Here is a 7,332-nt window from a genome sequence, read left to right as displayed (position 1 = left end):
TGAAGACTTGACTCTGTTTTAAGGATAAATGGTGCCTGTTTAAGGGCTTTTCTTCTTTTACTTCTCTTTCTCCTGCTCCTCCTTCTCCTCCTCTTTTTCCTTTGTCATCTTTGTCTTTGTACAGTTACGGTCCTGTTCTTATGAATATAATTAAAAAACAGCATTTTACCTAAGCTGCTGCCATATTCGAGGAATGTGAAATAGGTTTTTGTAACAACCAGTTATAAATATTCTCTGTGAATAATTGAATAAAACAGCTGGTTTTTTTTTTTTTTTTTTGCTTCCTATTCTTATGATACGAGAATTAAAAAAAACACACAGCAGTCCCAACTAAATAGATCTCTTATGTCTTCAAAACTATAGAAGCCAATTCTTTTGGTCTGGAGCTTAAAGCTCTTTTTTTCCCCCTCACAATGTAAATGAAAATAGAAAGTTCCTTTATTACTCCTGTTTAATGAGGCTCAATAGTGCATGTTAATCTTTTAGCATATTCTTAATATGTGATTTTAAAACGTGTTTTTTTAGGCTTATTTAAGGAGAATGTACAATTTAACATAAATATTTGCTTTTAATCCACATTTTAGATACAAAACAGGGTTCAGAAATGTTATGAATAGTGTTTGGATGACGACAGGGTCTTTCCCCATCAGAGCACAGGTGACCATTACATGTCACAAACGATTTATTTTCCAAACATATACAAATACATTTATATTTCACTTTGGCAGCAGAAACTGTCGGTGAAAATCAGTTTTAAAGTAGGAATTCATTAACTATTTCACACTTGTATTATGCTTTTACCCTTCTAGTTACATACATAGAGAATCACAGTGGGACCATAAAAATATACATCTAGCATTTGAATGCTCTATGAATTTGAGAATGAAATCTATTGGTGCATAAACTTCTATGGCCTATATTGATGAGTTTCATTTTCAGAACTAAATATACTAGTCAGTTACACACATACACCCTGAGGCTATAACAAGCTACAGCCATTAATATGTATTTTTTTAACTAGACAACTATCTCGAGCACCTACTGTGTGCTTAGCACTGTGCTAGGCACTTGAAAGTGAAGTGGGGGTAATAACAGGTGTAAGACACAGCACAGTCTTCCATGGTCTTGCATACTAAGATCATTCACACAACATTTTAGAAAATGCAACATTACCCAATTCAGTGCCAGAGTGAATTAGTTCAAAGTTCAGAGACCTAGGAAAGGTCTCAGAGACCTGCTTGAGCATAGTCTATTTGGGATCTAAGAGATGTATATGAGTAACTTGGTAATCATGGAGATTCATGATTATGAATGGAGATTCATAATTCATGGAGATTCATAATTCATGGAGATTCATAATTCATGGAGATTCAGGAACATTTTGGTCATTCCATGTCAGAATCCTTAGCCATCAGCCAAAGATTCCTTTAGGAATTTGACACTTCAAATGGCTAAGAACGTACACATTGGTAACAGCACACCAGACCCTGGGAATACTGACCGAAGAATTGTCTTTGTGTAGGAGGTGGTCTTCCTTTTCTAATAACTTGCTGGAGGGTCTAGGTATTCACATCTTTTCACTTTGCTGCTCACATAAGAGAAGCAACTGTTAGGGGTCTGAGGCAGCCATCTAGATAGCTGTAGGCTGTAGACTGTAGGCTGCCTCACTCTGCCAAGTTGGAGATCAGACACCAGCCAGAAGAATCCTAATCTTCTCTTGGTGTGGTGGCAGTTAATTCAGTTCTACCAGGCAGAATGCAAGCTCTGTTACTTGTCAGAATTACGCAAGGCCTGTGGGTTCCCAGGCCCCTAGAGGATGACAGGTATACAAAGCTACTGGATAGGGAAAGAGAAGAGAGGAAGGGGAAGATGTAGTTTGAGAAAGGAGTACGTGGGTGGGGGGGGTTGGTGGGGAAGGCTCTGCATTAGTGAGCCTCCAGTGTTTCCCAGGCCCTTGTGATGGGAGACCTTTGTATGAAAGTTAATTTTAAAAACAAATTACCTGTAACTCACTTTTGTTGAGTTGCAACCCCCATTTATCCCCAACTGGAGAATTTATAAGTAACTATTACTTGCTAAGGATAGAATGATATGAAAAGAGGCATTTCCCTTAAGAGGGCACTTTCTGCCTAAACAGTATTGTTAACTTCCTATAGATTTGCCCTCAAACTTACCCTCAATTCTTTGACGACCTCAGGCAACCTTCCATTATTTTGCAAAACAATCAGTTCCAGATGAACAGGTGACCCAGAGGAAGTTAGTCTTTCTTCAGCATCACAGACCACGATGGATTCTTATTTAGTCTTTCTTCACCAGCTACACGTATGCTGTAAAGTTGGCATCACCTAACAGTAACAGAACTCATGCTCCTTTGTTTTTGGTAAAGCATGTTAAAATATTTTTCCTCAAAATCTTGTCATAAGCCTAGTTTGCATATTTAGATTCTTTTCCATATCAACTTTACTGATAAAAGTTTGCTACCCAGATTTTCAGTAGTCTGGAAAGTATGAAGTGGTAATGGGTAGAGTCGAGGTGGCCATTTTTGATTTATTCTAAATAATAGTTTAATTTCTTTCATTTGGTATACTAATGTAGCTAGATCAGAGAAGATACAAGTAAAAATTTCATATATTTGACAAACACCAAGTTGTGCCAGTTAGTTGTAATAGAGGTTAGTTGTAATAGAGCAGGTGCTTTACATTTTGAGCAACGTGTCCTTCAGAAAGTCCCGAAGACTCCAATACAACGGAGCACGTGCTTTCACCGCAAAATGGAACGAACAACTAAGTTGGGTTCAACATAGGCAATACATTCACTTGTGAAACCTAGTCTCACTATAGTCTCAGGGAATTTCAGATTCTGTCCTGCAGGCAAATCAGCTGTTATAGATGGTAGGGTGGGGCGGGGCTTGAGTTTAGAGTCAAGGCCAAGTGCTAAACCTAGAGACCAGTCTTGCTTCTTACCCCCTTACTCTGCACAGTTTTCATTTTGACTCTTAGCCAGTATGGGCAGTACCTCAGTTTTCAATATAGGATAAACCAAACCAGAGGAAAAGATGCCAGTTTTATAGCATGATAAAGTGTTTCTGGAATATTTTTTTAAATGGGTCAGCATTGTGCATTTCTTAAAGATTGATGATTTGATAAGAAACCTGTAGCACTGGGCAAACTACATTCAGTTGGAATAGCTTGAATTCTGTTGACAAGCAAATGGTGGCTGTAGCATTAAGGCTTTCAGTCAGTAAGAACTTATAACAACATGAAAGCTGTCTGGTTTATTTTTAACACTTCTGATTTTAGACTATGCAAAGAACTGGGGACTGTTTTATTCATTTTTATAATTGGTAAAAAGATTTATCAAAGAAAAAGTTAGGATTTTTCGTGTGCTTTATAATTTGAAGAAAAAATTTGAATATTGGTAGAAAGGTAAAATTTGGATTTTACTTTAGAGGAACACACATTACATTTTAAAAGTCATAATTTGCTTCATACCAAGAATAACAAGAATCCTTTATACTTACATGATAGTTTTATACAGCAAGATTTTAAAGATAATTTATCTTAAATGGCAGTTATGACTTGGAGCAATAGCTCTTCAGTTAATCAGAAATGAAAATGAAACTTTTTTTTTTTTAACATGAAATTCTGGCCCATGCCATGTATTCAGAGCATATATTTTTTTGTTGTTGTTGTTAGATTTGTCTTAAAAGTGAGAACCAGTAATGCTTTTAATCGGTAAGTGATATCAAGAAAGCTATGTATAATAAATATATAAGTACAGTGTCAGTACAAAACTTGTAAAATAAATAAATTTGAACACCAGCTCAGTCTACTTTTGCTTTAAGAAATGGTTAAATTTCTTGTTAAGATGTCACAACTCAGTAATTAATTTATACATCATTCTAAGTTCAATTTGTGAAAACCAAAAGTGGAATAATCTGTGAATACATAAGCAATAAACTTAAAAAAACAAAAAACAAAAAACAACCCAGCCTCATTCTCTACATAAAAAGAGATGCTAAAGAAGAGTCCACTACGGTGCATAATACAGAACCTACACCGAATTACTCTTTAATGACTCCTACACGATGTATCTACATTTGCCCCGAAGTTTCCAATTGTCAGCCGTGAAGTGTAGGACTGAACTAGCTTCCTTGTTTTCAGACCTCTGTGGTCTTGTTCCCAGTTTTCTAAGTCAGGTCAGCAATATGACCTGACTATGGCTCTGTGCCGAATCCAGCCTGCCACCAGGTTTTACATGGCTCTTGAACTAAGAATATTCTTTATGTTTTTGAGTGATAGAAAAAAAAAAACCCAAAAGAGAGTTATTAGTGACGTGAAAATACATGAAGTTGCGATTTCAGCATCTGTAAGTGGTTTTATTGGAACACAGCCACACTCACATCTGTATGGTCTGTGGCTGCTTTTGCACTGTTACCAGCTGAGCTGAGTGGCTGCAGTGGAGACCAAAGGACCCAGAAAGCCTAAAATCCTTACGGTCTGGCCCTTTATGGACAGAGTTTGCTGACCCTTGTTCTAAATCCGTTACTGCAAGCTTAGCAGTGTTCCAACTGCTGACATTTATAAAATGGCCACCTCCTGGGCTTGGCTGCATTCATCAGGAAACTGGGTGGTAGATGCCATTTTGCTTGACCTCAGCGTGGACCTCACATCATGTGTGAAGAAGTCTTCAGTTCAGAAATCATCAGTTTCCAGTTTAAGTCTGATGAAGGTAAAGGAAATTATATTTGTTTCCACCGTGTTCACTCTTGATTTCAACTTCTTACCAAAGGATCTTCACCTGTAAAGTGGTATACATAGGTTTGTGAGTATATTTAAAATGAAGGAGCAGCAACATCGGCAGTGTAGTAGCAAGGGTTTAGTGTGGTTCAACAAAGAGAAACCCATAATTCTGGTGACTGGTTTAGAGGAGAGAGTCTTGGCCATAAACTTGCAGTGTTGGGACGCCTGGGTGGCTCAGTGGGTTAAAGCCTCTGCCTTCGGTTCAGGTCATGATCTCAGGGTCCTGGGATCAAGTCCTGCATTGGGTCCCTGATCAGCAGGACCCTGCTTCTCCAGCTGCCTGCCAGTCCCCCTGCTTGTGCTCTCTCTGACAAATAAATAAATAAAATCTTCCAACAAACAAACAAACTTGGAGTGTCACAACGTGGTGTTCCTTGGAGGTGGAACGTGAGCCCGTTTCTGGCCTGGAACACCACAGCCTTTCGAAGGTTTTTTAAAATCACAATCAGATGAACTTCAGCTTTTCTAAAAGGTGGGATTCTTTCAACTCTGCATCATTTCAGAGAGGAGTAAGGTAAATGATTGTTTAGGATTTCTTAAATTATTAAGGGGTAACTGAAAACTTCAGGAGTAAAAGTTTTAGAACATGAAACCTTATGTTCTCGAAAACACTAAACTTGCCTTCTTGTGAGCACAGGAAATCTCTTCTGAGAAGCATCCCTTTCTGAGGACACCGTTTGTAAAGAAGTTTATAACATGAGAGTCATATTCCCATAGTTCCAACCATGGCTGCTTTTAAAGAAAAACTTCCCCAACTTTAAGCAAAGCTGGGGTCAACTGAATGATTCTGAATGTCTGCTTGCTTTAGGAAAATACAGTCCCAAGGCATACTTCTAAATCCACTCCCCCCCTCACCCCCATAATGCTCATTTGTAGTAAGCTTCTCTGTGAGTCAGACATCTGGTGGCGTTGCTCTCCTACAGACTTCCTTAATCCTGCGGCACGAGGAGGGCTCCGTTCATGCGGAGTGTGATGCTACTATCACTATGGAGGTCAGAGTAGAGGGATATGTACAACCTGACATCTCGGATTCACTTGATATTAAGTTCTTGATCTGAGAAAATATTTTGAATTTTGATTACTGTCCTTAACAGTGTCTGCTCACAGACCCACTGCCAAGGTGAAGCATTCTCTGAAAAACTGGAGAGGCTCAATACTGGTGCTTAGTCCTAAAGAGAAGTGTTCTGTGCACAGTCACTATTATCTGATGTGCGACGTGGATTGCTGCTCTGGCTCTGTGAGTTCCTTCAGATGAGCCTTTACATACAGAACCTAAGGATCTGTGAACCTCTCAGAGTAGCTGGATACGCCGGTAGTCTGAAGGAGGGCGTTTCCTGTATTTGGTCCCATCTGTTGTTTTCGAGGAGTTTTGTATGTGTAGTACGGGGCACTGATTATTTTAGGAGTTTTCTCCTTAAATGTAGAAACATAGGCTCAGTGTATTGGGCCTTCTTTTGTGCTCTTAAAAATCAGATTAGGTCCTGCCGAAAGGTATCAATGAATTCTTTAATCGTGAGCTTCTACAATTTTATATAAGAAATTCCTGATCATGGGGCACCTGGGTGGCTCAGTGGGTTAAAGCCTCTGCCTTCAGCTCAGGTCATGATCCCGGGGTCCTGGGATGGAGCCCCGCATTGGGCTTTCTGCTCAGCGGGGAGCCTGCTTCCTCTTCTCTCTCTGCCTGCTTCCCTGTCTACTTGTGGTCTCTGTCAAATAAATAAATAAAATCTTTAAAAAAAATTCCTGATTATGATAAAGGCAGATGATGAAGCCCCACAGTGTAAGCAGCAATGCTTTCACCATGGTAGCAGTCTCTCAATTTTAGAACGACAATGGCTTAGGTAAGGAGTGGGCTTTAATAATCACTGGGTGGTTCATTAAGAAATTAAAAAACAACAACAACTAGGTTTACTTTTTTTTTTTTTTTTAAGTTGGGTTCCATGTAATTTGTTTGAAGATGGAATGAAGTTTACTCTGTGGATACCAAGCGGTGGGTGGGCCACCAAAGTCTGAGTTCACTGCAGTTTCCAGATAGAGGCTGTTATGCAGTTTTGAATGCCAGATTTTTATTTTTTTAATTGAGGCAGACCGTGATGAGGTTATTGAGGCTAAATCAAACCTCAAAATGAACAGCATGAAACTAAAAATCCAAAGGAATGAGAGCCAAATGACCCATAGTAGTCCTTTGAGAATATTTATTAGTAATGGTTAAGGCAGTTCCAGGTCTGATAAAATAAGGCTGATGTAGTAGTTTGAACAAGTTGGTTGTCTTCTTGGGACCTTCGTTAGGCTATCTACAAAACCAGTTGGTCTAAAATTAAGATGCTGATGGGACGCCTGGGTGGCTCAGTGGGTTAAGCCTCTGCCTTCAGCTCAGGTCATGATCTCAGGGTCCTGGGATTGAGCCCCGCATCGGGCTCTCTGCTCGGTGGAGAGCCTGCTTCCCGCTCTCTGCCTGCCTCTCTGCCTACTTGTGATCTTTCTCTCTGTTAAATACATAAATAAAATCTTAAAAAAAAATAAAATTAAA

At 39.2% G+C, this 7,332-nt stretch overlaps 1 protein-coding gene across 4 annotated transcripts in view; it reads right to left on the bottom strand.

Annotated features, from left to right (window-relative positions):
• Positions 1-3,895: 3,895 nt before the first annotated feature.
• Positions 3,896-7,332, bottom strand: part of PLCE1 (phospholipase C epsilon 1) — a 328,811-nt gene continuing 325,374 nt past the window's right edge. For all 4 annotated transcript variants that reach the window (XM_044240131.1, XM_044240134.1, XM_044240133.1 and 1 more), the window contains one exon: positions 3,896-4,800. The gene's annotated coding sequence lies outside the window, so the exon portion shown is untranslated. The remainder of the gene's footprint in view (positions 4,801-7,332) is intronic.

Source organism: Neovison vison, chromosome 2, assembly GCF_020171115.1.
Source record: "Neovison vison isolate M4711 chromosome 2, ASM_NN_V1, whole genome shotgun sequence".
NCBI classification, from domain to species: Eukaryota; Metazoa; Chordata; class Mammalia; order Carnivora; family Mustelidae; genus Neogale; species Neogale vison.
This window is presented reverse-complemented; position numbering and strand designations above follow the sequence as displayed.